This window comes from Cydia pomonella, chromosome 15 (genome assembly GCF_033807575.1).
Source record: "Cydia pomonella isolate Wapato2018A chromosome 15, ilCydPomo1, whole genome shotgun sequence".
Lineage (NCBI taxonomy): Eukaryota > Metazoa > Arthropoda > Insecta > Lepidoptera > Tortricidae > Cydia > Cydia pomonella.
This window is the reverse complement of record NC_084717.1, coordinates 21,435,128-21,448,575: the sequence shown is the minus strand read 5'-3', so window position 1 is coordinate 21,448,575 and position 13,448 is coordinate 21,435,128. Positions and strand designations below refer to the sequence as shown.

The 13,448-nt window shown below is 38.1% G+C and overlaps 1 protein-coding gene across 1 annotated transcript in view; it reads left to right on the top strand.

Annotated features, from left to right (window-relative positions):
- Nucleotides 1-1,988: 1,988 nt before the first annotated feature.
- LOC133525472 (dopamine D2-like receptor) overlaps nt 1,989-13,448 on the top strand; it is a 402,684-nt gene continuing 391,224 nt past the window's right edge. Inside the window, exon 1 of the mRNA XM_061861722.1 lies at nt 1,989-2,268. The gene's annotated coding sequence lies outside the window, so the exon portion shown is untranslated. The remainder of the gene's footprint in view (nt 2,269-13,448) is intronic.

Below are 13,448 nucleotides of genomic sequence, written 5' to 3'. Positions count from 1 at the left end.
GGAAGTCATCTGTGCTTGCTTTCGCGAAATTTACAATAACAATATACATAATGGATATATACAGAGGATTACTATATCTAGCTTAAATCTAAAATAGGCCCTTGAGGCATTATACCAAGGATGCTGGCGGCATTTCCTCGTTGTATCGCAATACTAATCGTTGTATTGCAATACTAATAAATATTTAATTGTAACTTATCATTGGTGAAATCAGATAAATGGCGATGAAATCGAAAGAAGGAAATCGGTGTTTCAAAAAAAAACCGGATGGAAATGGGAATCTCAGAAATATTTTAACCCTCCTGTTTCCCGTAGGAATTTAAGGAAATAAAATATGACCCATTGTAGCACTCTCGTAACCCACTGATGTACGTAACTTCCCATAGCGTGTGATTGTGACAGGAAATGAAAAGGAATAACGACTTTTATGTTCACGTAAAATGAATGAAATTTCATAAAAATCGTTATTGATTTTCGTTTTTAGCTCGCGGACAATGATGGTCCCTAACTGTCCAATGTCCAACATTGGACAGTTTATTTTATATGGAGTTAACGTGTGCAAGTTGCGGAACGCTTACAAAATGTTCAAAGTTTACGGAATTTTCAAGAAAAATTCACAGGAAACTAAGGACACTTTTATTTTGGAAATCTTCGCGTCCCATCCAAAAAAGGGAAGTTCGGAAATTTTATCATGTGGAAATATCGCAATTTTGTAAAGTTTCCTACGGTACAATAGTAAAATGGAGTATATTATAGAGCATATATTTACATATTTCGGGATCTCGGAAACGGCTCTAATGATATCGATGAAATTTGATATATACCGTATATACGGGTTTTCGGGGGCGAAAAATCGATCTAGCTAGGTAAAACGCGCATTTTTGAATATTTATGTTTTTGAGCAAAACGCGTTTTTAAATTAAGCTTAAACAAAAGAGACTTGAAGGAAATGTGATAGGGACCATCAACGTAGTATTGTTACCGTCAGACCAAGATAAGTCTGCAGAGACTTTTATAGCACAGACGCGCAAGTGATATTTAAACGTCATATTTCTTAGAATTCTGACGTTTAAAATAACACTTGCACGATATAAACATTTTTAGGAGTAGTAACTCTTTTCACCGTTTTCAGTTTGTCGACTAGACTAGTGGGTGAGAGAGAGAAACTGGTAGTTGGTGGCATTTCGTAGACGATGAGAAGTATTGTCAATAGTGGATCAAGGTATTTCGTAGACGATGAAAAGTATTGTCAATAGTGGACCAAGGAATTTCGTAGACGATGAGAAGTATTCTCAATAGTGGACCAAGGAATTTCGTAGACGATGAGAAGTATTGTCAATAGTGGACCAAGGAATTTCATAGACGATGAGAAGTATTGTCAATAGTGGACCGGAATTTCGCCTCTAAGACATTTGTTTAATTTCCCTGTGAATGAATTGATATGTTTCGTGGACTTCCTAAATAAATCATTTAGATTAGAGTACGTTGAACTGGAATTTGCTGTTACCTAATATCTATTCATATTAAATTACTTTTAGTTGTGACCTATATACTTATATTCCATACTTATAATGCCTATTTAGTTGTGAACCAAATCTACATTAGTGACCCGTTCTTTCGAATAATTGAAAATTTCCCTAGTTGGGATACCTACATATTTTATAGTAGATACTTACTTGTGTTTGTGTTGCGTACATATTTTATTTTTTCAGGAGCTAAATAATGTACTGCAAAGTTCCGAGATGATAAGTGGTTAAATCGGGCGACGCGATATCGCCGATGCGAGTATTGTATTCCTTGCCGCCGATAGTAATTTAACGTGAGTATGAGTACCTATACTCACGTTAAATTACTATATTATATTTGGATAACATTTGTCAAACGGTGTACCAAAGAGAATATAACGACTGTAAAGTGACACTGTCACAGACGGTTGTCACCGCCAGCAACGTAGACGTTGTGATTATATGCTCTTTGACCGCCAGACAAATAGGCAGAGGGTAAACAAAATATCTACTGGAGTTGTGGAGAGGAGAGCTAAACGTGATAGTTATAGTAAGGGAGCTGTCATAAGCCATGTGGATGGTGTCGGGCACGTGTTGCCGGCGCGTGCGCTGTGGCGGCGGCGGGCGTCGGCGGCAGTCGGCGGCGGCGCGGCAGTCGCGCCGGGACCGCGCCGCGACGCCCGCGAGCGCCGTGCCCACGCCGCGCCGAACACGTGCTCGCGAGTGCAGTGAGTGACGAGGGCGCGAGAGCGAGCCCCGAGCGGTGAGTTACAGCATGTACCCGAGGCAACTTATGACTAAATTGCCTGAGAATCGATGCCAAAATGTACTTCTTCTTAACAAAATATTTTACGTGTTTTCCTCAACTAGTTAACTTTTAAGAGTTTGCTTTAATGTTATTCCATAAAGTTCTGTAGCTAAGACCAAGTATATTCTATGTTTATATAGTGCATTTCGTCGTTTAAGGAAATTAGCGAAAGGTGCCTAAATTTACAATTCGAATAATGGCACGTTACAATTCCATTCATCCGCGTTGTTATGAAAACTAGGATATTATAAAATAGAACCGAACTTAATGACGGACTAAGTAAACTTTTAAATTATTTATACCTAAGACTTCGAGAGCGACATTGCTCTCGTGGTTGCGGATTAAAAGTGTGACACAATCGTGAAAGATTACATCAAAACCAGGATTGAAGTCCAAATCTGTCTGTTGTCTGAATAGTAGTCGATAGATTAGATTAGATTCCTTACAGCATAGTTTTGCGACGAACTTCAGTGAGATCACGTCATAATTACCTGCAACAATCAGTTAAACAAGAAATACGAAATATGTAAAAGCAAAATTGTGAAAGATGTGTAATGTGTGTATTTGACCTTCATAGTTCACTGAGGAGCAACGCAGCGCGACATGCACTTGTGCTATGCCGTAGCCTTGTCGTAGCCCGGCGCGATGCACGTTTTGTCTACTTATGCCAGGTGATATTGGCCATACATCACCCAGTTCATGTTTCGGAAGGTTGCTAATTAGGTTACATCGAATTCAGGCCGCTCTTTACATTATTAAGAAAAAAGGTGAATAGGGTAAAATATACCTATTTAAAATTTCTGAGCGTCAATCGTGAGGGCGTCGCCAGCCCCTTAAGCCGCTTAAACAATTTTTTCGTTAATGGTATATTTAAAATATTTAAATCCTTTAAGTATTATATGTCCTGTTTATAAGGAACAGACACATTTCGTGACCTAGGGGTGTTAATGGATGCAAAACTAACGTTTAACCCTCATATAGATCATATTTTAAACAAGGCATATAAACAACTGGGTTTCGTTCTTCGCGTGGCAAAACCTTTTCGAAGACCTCTCACTTATAAACTTCTTTATAATAGTTACGTTCGCAGCAGATTGGAATTTGCTTCTGTGGTTTGGAATCCTTTGTTTAATGTCCATAAGACTCGAATTGAAAGACTCCAGAAAAAGTTCATTAAAGCACTGGAATTTCGAGTGGGTCGTAACCATGAAAATTACACTTCCTCGGCTACACATCATAATATCCAGCCACTTTCACTTAGACGGTCCTGTACAGATTTAGTATTTTTATTCAAAATTATTAATAATATTGTAGATGCCCCCGACTTATTACATAAAATTGGTTTCCGTGTCCCCCGTAGAAATGAACGTAGTTGTCGCAGTAAGGCATTATTTAGCATTTCTAACAGCAGAACGAAATACGCACAGCATTCATATATTGGGCGCGCATGTAGGCAGTACAATGAAAAATGTATGGACGCAGATTTGTTTTGCAATTCATTAGGCCTCTTTAAAAGAGCAGTATATTCTTTTCTAAAATAACGGTGAAAAGTTGCAGCAACCTGATAATAGGTACCTGTGATTTAAGTATTTTCTCAGTTCTCTACATATATATATATATTTTTTTTTTTATATATAAATTTACGCTTTTGTTATGTACGCTATAAGTTTACACTATTATTATTTTTTCAATTGTACATCGAATAATTTAAAATTAGGAAACTATAGGTCTGTAACGAAATCAATCCATAGCTATTAGCTAATTTGCTCATATGTTTATTTTAAGACTGTTTGTTTCTCAATAAATTAAAAAAAAAAAAAAAAAAAAAAATTTCACAATCTTTCCGAATCTATTTATATTCAAACTTTACCTGCAAGATTAGCAGTCTAATTAGTTTAAAAACGCATCTTGTGATCTACTCGTATATTGAATAGTACCTATTGTTATGCCTCTACTCCGTGCCACACACAAACAACGGTATCGTAAACTTGATGACCCGTGAAACTATTCGGAACTCGGCCAATCACGGCAAGTGTGGCGATTAACACGGCCGCGGCCTATACGAAGAGAAAGACATCAACGAATTCAGACTACAATAATTAGTTACGAAGCTAACTCGCAAACGATCATACCTTAAGCACCACACTGTATACTACTGTCGACAACTCATTCAACCAGCCTACCGTCTGGAATACAAATTCGAACTGATTATCTTCTATGACGAGCGGTTGTCTCCGACTCTCCGCCGTTAACATTGGATTACCGTAACGATTGCACTCGTTTCTTTAATGTATGAATTTGTAACCATGAATTTATTGTAGTCTTCAAGGTTCCGTTAACAATATTTACCAAATATTTATAGTCCTGAAAACTTTTAAATTAAATTTTATTTATTAAAGATAACATATGGTCCATAAATATGTTAGTTATGGCTTATCAGTTATGTTATTTAGCAGCAACCGTAACCTAATAAAACTTTTTAATAATTTAAAAACAGTAGCGACTTTGTCCGCTGACCCATTGCCCACAACAGAGGACAATCTAGCTTATTAGCTATTATGTTTAGAATGCTGTTGCTACTCGCGCGAACTCTGTCAAGCAGTGAGGCAGTTTTCTTGCGCCACACGGCATCAAAACCGTCTGTGCGCGCCTCGGCGAACATGGACGATGCGCTGCAGAAACGCGGAAGTCTCAACAGCATCCTAAAAGCATTATTGTATTGAATGCGCAAGGCATTGTAAGCTCGCTGAGTATATCTAACCCACGGACTTGACATGTACAATGATGTACAGTAAGTCTTAAAGAGAGTGATTTTGACTTCATCTGTACACCGAGCAAATCTGCAGGATAGCATGTTAGCTCTAACTGACAATGCCCTGCGCTCCCTCTCCATATCTAAATCGTCCTTTAAGTCGTCGGTCAGCAAATGTCCCAAATATTTGAAGTATGTCACTCTTTCTAGTGCAACACTTTTAAGGACGATAGGTGGTATAAGAACAGGACATTTACTTCCCGCCTTCAAGACCATGATCTTAGTTTTACTTACATTGTAAGTCAAACCATGCGCTGTCGCGTACGCCTCACACACCTGGATTAGCTGACGCAATGCACTGACTGAGGGGCCAGCAGCACCATGTCATCTGCGTAACTCATGTTATTGACGCAGACACCGTCAACAAAACAGCCGACTTGAGTGCTGCTGAGCTCCTCAATCAGCGCATTCATGTATAAACTGAACAGTAAAGGTGAGCTCAACTCTCCTTGCCTTACTCCGCAGTCCAGCCCACATGGGTCCGACAGCTCTCCTGCCCACCTCACTCGATTTTGCTGGTGTAAGATAGAACTGGTGATAGACAGAGTGGTGGTTTTAGATAGAACTAATAGTGTTTAAGAATAGCCCATAAAAAGGTTGTATTAATACGAAAGATTAATTACTACTTACTACTCCATAACATATACTTGTACACTTAAATATAAGTGGGCGTTCTAAGCCAAATTCTGGATTCTATACGTATTTATAGTATTTATGTTATGACTCAAAAAAGTATGGCCAAAAAAGACTTACCTTTTTATTTTTTTTACTAGTGCATAGTGTACAATTTGACCAATGAAATATATTAGGATTTATGATATATTCAATGTATCATAAACATGAGTAAAGAAATAGTTCACTCCGTTACTGTACACTTGTCCAGGGCACTGTGAGATCTACGGCGAGGACGGCAAGAACAAATATTTGTGTAATTAAATGAGCAGAAAATTGTTGGATAAAGTGATCATTTATGTTCATAAATATGTAAATAACAGTCTCTTACTTCAGAACTGTTTACAAGCCTGAAATGATTTGGAACTTTCTCAGTTCGTGATAGATTTTCTTTTTATATATTTCATAAGTAAGGGTAACCAATGCCATGTATATGCCTTAAACCTTTTAGTTCCTTATGATCATTTCATTACGGTTTTGGAATTAAATCTAGTTTAAGTATATTTATTTTATTTATATAAGTACATCCATATTGTTTATATTATATTACATCTGTGCCATTATTAATAGTCTATTATTATCGTTTTGGCTATATCTTGAACTTGAAAGTGGGTAGATGATACATATTTGTGCATGGAAAAACTGTTGTTACTCGAGCATATTTGTACCACGGGGGCCTGCAGACCAATGTTCGTCCTGGTAACCGGTATAGAGACGGGGTTTGCTGTAGGACTCCGTGGGTAGTTGTAGGGTGTGCTGAACGAGATTTTCTCAAGTAGTTTGCTGCAATTTACCTGTCCGTTGACTAGGAAGCACAAGTCTAGCATTCAGCGCTGATCACGTAAGCTGTGCATTTTGTATCTATCAAGCCGGCAGTCATAGGTAATCTGTGTGAAAATCCAGGGGTATGATGCAACATACATAGTAAGTAGTAATGCAACGTAGTAAACGTACTCTCTATACTTTCAATACGCTGCGAGTGAACATGACATTAGGGGCTCCAAGCGATTGAGGTGGATTCTAGATGGCTGCGTACAAGGGTGTTATATAGAGTGATTTTAGTCTTTTGTTTTGATATCTAATACCATTAGAGTTTCTCCTAATGAAGCCAAGCATTTGCGCAGCCTTTTACAAATGCAAAATACAAATAAAAAAATCTTTACTTCCTTAAAATACACATGGCCATGATTTAGGTGATGGAGTCGCCCAGTAAGCAAAGAATTGCGTGTGTTGGGAGGCAGCGCTCTCCCCTACGTTAACAACAAAACGACAAGTAAACTATTTATACAAGATATGAAAACCTACTACTGGCCTTAGCATCTATTTCAGACGATCTATGGTGCAATGTCTAGAGACATTACACCGTCTGGGACGGAGTTAAGGAAAACGCAGGGATGCCCAGCACCTGCGCCACCCTCTCGACCTCACTGGCCGGACCCACAGGAAAGGCAAGCCAATACGTGTGGAGCCAGGTTGGCTGCAGGAGTCTACCGCAGATTTCGGGTTGGACCCTACTCACGCCTAACGGAGACTCCGTCCCGGGTTTGATTTTGGAGTTTTCCTTCTCCTAGATAAGTTGCAACCCAATGCTTAGAGGCTTATCTCCCCTGTGACGAAGGGTTAGATGACGGCTTCCATCGTGAACTTAGTCGCCTCTTACGACACCCTCGTTCTTTTAGGGTTGGTGCTATTCTTAAGCCGGACACCACACGGAGAAAACCTAAAAATCTAAAAATATTATTTGTAAAACTTAAATAAAAACAACCGCACCGAGGGTTCCGTACAAACCTGTAGGTATATGACTAAAAGTTCACCCATCACGACAATCGAGTCATATCAATTATGAAAAATATTTTTATTATATGATGTAACTAAAAATTTACGGTTTTCGCAACTTTTCCTTTATCTGTGCTATAAATAGAAAAAGTTGCTTCGTAACAAATTTTAAGATTCCGAGTTCACGGGAAGTACCCTGTAGATTTTGATTCCCTTGCAAGTGTCGAAAATTTGCGGCATTAACGGCTGTATCTTTTGATTGCGTTGGCTTAGAAGTATGATTTTTTCACAGCTCCAAGGGACCTGAGTATTAAATATAAATTCCAGCTTGATACCTCCACACGTTCCTGAGAAAAAGGGTCTTGACACACAGACAGATGGACGGACGGACGGACAACAAAGTGATCCTATAAGGGTTCCGTTTTTTCAGATCTACAATCCCTTGAAGCTGTGAAAAAAAAACTTTTAAAATTAAGGTAACAAAAAAGATTTGGCCGTTTATGTCACATGAAACGTATATTTCGACACTCTCAAGGGAATCAAAATTCATAGGGTACTTCCCGTTGATCTAGAACTAGAAATTTTGTAAGTTATATCGTTTAATCGTTTTACACTACAAGTACAGGCAGAAATCTCAAAACAATCACAATCAACTATTTTATTAAATATCAAACGTCAAATTTATAAAAAAAAAATAATAGTATATTCTCACCTATTCATATGTCTCTATAATCTTCTTAATTACTGTAATTCTTAATTATAAACGCCTAAGCCAAGAATTGCGACGTCATATCGGACTAGTGTTGGCTATTTCATTAAATTGTAAACGTCATCCGCAGTATATATCACCTGTCTCTAGATTTTAATATTATCTTAAATAACTTATACTATGTTTTTGAGCAACATGAACCGCAAGTGGCAAGCTATGGTTTGGCGCCGCTGGTTACCTTCGATATACGTATATTTTTGACAAGAAAAGTGAAAATATATCATATCAGAGATAAATGGATAGCGGAGCGGAGCGCGATATCTATACATATAATAAAGCTGTAGGGGGTCGAAAGTCTGTACATGGAAGATATTCGAAAAAAAGTAGGCTGGGGATACTAAGAATCGTTAACAGAACACGTTCCAACAGTTTTTAGAATTTTTGTCTGTTTGTCTGTTTATTTGACCTCGCATCACGTGAAAACGGCTGAACGGATTTTGATGAAAACTTTACTAATCTGTCGAGAAAATGCCCGGCCAAGTTATAGGCTATAAAAATTCAACCCCTAGAAGGGGGGTAGCCACTACACTCGATTAAGTTAAGTTTGCACCTGAATCTTATGGCGCTACTTAGGAAGGAGGTGCAAACTTTTACAACAAATATGTGCTACGAGTATCGAGTACCCTGCTAAACTAACAGACATGGTGCTGAAATTAAGCAACCGAGGAAAAATTTTGCCAAATTAACTCTAAAGTTAGAAGAGGGGGGTACGGATATCAATTCAATTTCAATTGTGCTGATGTAATAATACAACGAAATTAAACGACAGTAAATTAATTGCTATACATTGCACAGTGCCATCTTTTGGGAAACTGAGTAAAAATTCTATAATCAAGTAAACTAATAATTTTTAAGAAAAAAAAAACCGACTTCAATGAGGTAGACCGGTGAAAGAATGATTATTGTTGATTTTTGATTTCATACAATTAAATTAAAAAGACATCGTCCTACGCCTAATTATGTAGAAAAGAAGGTAACATGTTTTTTTTGTCACTGCACCCAACTTGACACATTTCAGATTTGCCCTATGGTTGACTGGTAAGATACCCGCAATAGGGTATTCGACTGTATTTAAGATAAATTATTTCACACCATGCATGAAATAAAGCAGCAGATAATTATTAAAAAAACTAAATAGGATAGAAATATAAAAATGTGTCTTGAAAACCTAACTGCTTGACAAACATGCACAGAGAACAAATTGCCAAACGTGAACTATGCATCGTTGAAAAGTTCCATTCTGTTCATCATGAACAGTTCCACTTCATCAAATGTCACTTCTACAAATGTTAATACTTGATTTGTTGATGAAAATACAAAAATCACTATATGTATGCCTTTCACATTTGAAGAGTTCCCTCGATTCCTCATGGACCCCATCGTCAGAACTCGAACTTGACAAGAATTTGTCTTGAAAATCTAATTTACTTAACAAACACAGCGAAGAGGACACATCGCCAAACGTGTGCTGTGTATCGTTGAAGAGTTCCATTCTGATCATCATCAGCAGTTCCACTTCATCAAATGTCACTTTTTTAAATGTAAATGCTAGATTTGTTAAAGAAAATACAAAAATCATTATATGTATGACTTTCATATTTAAAGAGTTCCCTCGATTCTCCTCCTCTTGAAATCTTGAAGTCGGTTAAAAATGAGTTTACTTACATAGTTAAGTAGTGGCAAAATCAACACACAGACCAACACGCGTATAACTGCATAATTATTTAAAAAAATATTTTCTCCGTCATGAATTATACCTAATCGTAATTTTATCGTATCCATATTCATACATATCGCCTCTTTTAAGCAATTAATAATGGCTACGAAGGTGGGTACTATGAAAAAAAAAATTCTCTGAAGTTTGCGGTGTAAATGTCAAACGAATTGAGACTCGCATTTTATACGCGTTAAAATGCCATAAGAACTAAACACTGAAAATTCCTTCCCGAAAAAAAGCGAACCTTTCACGAAAGTCTCGCAAAGCATTGAGGTTACGAAACTATAGCGACGATCGTGATTTTAGGCGTAGCCACAACTACCAGAGACGTTATGCAGGATCGTTCCATCCATTAAAAACCTCATTCGTAGCGTGTACGGAGACCTGAGCCATTCTTGGGTTTGTGAGAGATCCATACTCACGCCCATAGAGGAACGGTCGATGCTCACGCAGAAAAATGAGCAGGCGGAAATCGAAGGTGAACATGCAGTATATAATTCCATTAACACTGTCTTGGATGAAGGCAATGTCACAACATACCCGGTAGAGTTCCTTAGTTCCTTAGCTCATTGAGTGCTTCAGGACTCCCAGCACACGCATTAACCCTGAAAGTTGGAGTTCCAATCATGCTTTTTCAGAATTTGTCGCCTCCGAAGTTATGCAACGGAACCCAGCTAAAAGTAGTGCAGCTACAGCGAAACCTCATTGAGGTGCAGATCCTGACGGGGTGCGGCGCCGCAGAAGTCGTGTTCATCCCGCGCATCCCCCTCATCCTGAGCAGTTTCCCGTTCCACTTCAAGCGTCTACAGTTCTCCGTGAGCGTCTGCTTCGCCATGAACATCAACAAGTCGCAGAAGCAGACGCTGCGCGCCGCTGGCGTGGACCTGCGCACGGGCTGCTTCTCGCACGGGCAGCTCTACTTCTCGCGCGTTACCAGCTGCACGGAGCTATTCGTGCTGATGCCCGCCGGGGAGACTCGCAATGTGGTGTACAAATAAATATTGTAAAATGTCAATGTTATGTAAATATACTATTACATACCTACTTATTAGTATGTAACTGTAGATATAATTATATGTATACATTTAGTTGTGCATACATAAACATAACTGTAAACAAAATGTAAATACTCGGCCTCAAGTTTTTGATACCTATTCTCATTTCTTCTAATCCTACTTCTAACTAATAGGTTTTACACCTAAATTCGATAGTGTTCGGAAGTATGGATTTCTATGGGTATATTTCTTACGTTTTCATGCTTAGACTGATTGGTCCGGAGCACCGATTTGGATGATATTTTCCATGGACATGATTTGGATAGGAGCAGTCAAGGACGTAAAAAAAATACAAAAGTGGAACTGTATTGTCCGATATACATCTACTACTTTATGTCGTTTAAATCACGTTAAAAATTTGAATAAGGACGAATTTGAAAAAAATAACAATTGATTTTGGAGTGTAGTTTTATTAAGTGGTACCTAATTGTAAAATATTTTATCTAGACTACAGTCCTCTAGCGTATCCATCTGTCAACTTTACTTCAAGTTCCACCTCCAGGGGAGAGGCAGAGAAATTAGCGGTGAATGAGCCGGTTACTGACAGACCGAATACCACGCGGATGGAGCCGCGGGCACAGCTAGTATAATATAAAAAATAAAACCGGGAGAAAAAGTATCCTAAATAGCTATTATTATAGTGACTCCAAAGATAGCGCCGCGGTAATGTTAGGTATCTTTTAATGGCAAATGTCGAATCGGCGCGGGAGCAAATGAAGGCGTGATTGATGTCAAGTATCGCGCCGACCTCCGCGCCGACGTAAACGAGCAGGAAATTACAAAAAAGACAAGTGAGAAACGACTTGATTCAACTTTAATTTGGTGGCGCGACAGATGACATCCAAGATAGCGATCGGTCTCGGTGGTTTTTGAACATTATTGGATTATTAACTACGTATATTTAGGGGCAGGAGTCTGCGGCGAGCCTTTGATGTCCAGGAATAGCGCAGACACATGCGGCCGGCCGCGAGCCGAGACCGCGAGTAGATCTGACCCTTCAACAGACATCCTTTATACTTTATCAGGTATGTCCGTGGGTAATGGTCATGCCGTGTTGTTAGTGAAATAATAATAGCCAATCAATATTTGTAAAGAGGCGCGGTGTAATATCAAATAGCTCTCTCTCAACGTAGGACCTTACACGGGATTTATATTGATGTCGCTAGCAGAGTTGTGGACAACGAATTAGTACAGTTCACTATGTAGGTAGGACATAAAGGTAACGCATACAAATGTAGCTTATTTAACCTTTACACGTCAAGTTACATGATATTACGAGTACCAGTAGGTGGCTCGAAAGGTGACCAGCGGACGAAGAGGAAAAAAGTGCAAAAAATAACCACTTGGCTTTTATTTTAAACAAAGATTTTCAATGATCAAATAGCTTTGTGATATATAAAAATATTAGTTAGATATTTATGTTATACTCGTACTTCAGGATCGAAGGGGAATTATGAATACATACTATCATACATACAATGTGTTTGTCCACGTATAGTGGAGCCGTTAACCACGTATAGTACGATGAATATTTTATCGACAAATCACCCCCACACGTATGTTTTTTCTCAACCATTTTAAAACTGCACCCTTTCAAAGTTTTATGGTGCCATACGCTACTGCACTTGTTTAATGTACAGTCAGCGTCAAATACTCTGTAGCAGTCAAAGTGGCCAAATAGTTCGGTACACCATACTAAATATATGGTGTACCGAACTATTTGGCTACTTTGGTTGCTACGAAGTATTTGACGCTGACTGTACTATTATCTGCCCATTTACCTATCGCACATCTAAAAAGTAATCATCATTCGATAGCTTATGAACTGGGGCATAAATTTGAAGCATAAATGTCATAAAGAATTTTCCACAATTACTCGATAATTAATAACAAAAATAAAAATCGTCTTCAAAAATTTGCTTTTATTTACATTTTATCTTTTTTTTCGAAAACGAGGTCGTTGACCTGTACTTTTTTATTGTTAAATGATAGAACAAGTTATCAGCCAAAAGTTGACATCAAAATGATAGCCCTAGTTCAAACATTTCACAAGTTACACGAGTCCTAACAAGACGTTCTGTAATGTGCGTCGAAATAAGTTGCTTATAGTTCTAAATGATAATCGGGCGGCGGGAAATTATTCTTTGGAACTAAGTTGACGCTCATTACAGAAGGTCTTGTTTGGCCTCGTGTAACTTGTGTAATGTTTTAACTAGGGCTATCATTTTGAGGTCAACTTTTAGCTGATATCCTGTTCTATCATTTAACAATAAAAAAGTACAGGTCGTTTTCGAAAAAAAAGATAAAATGTAAAAAAAAAGTAAATTTTTGAAT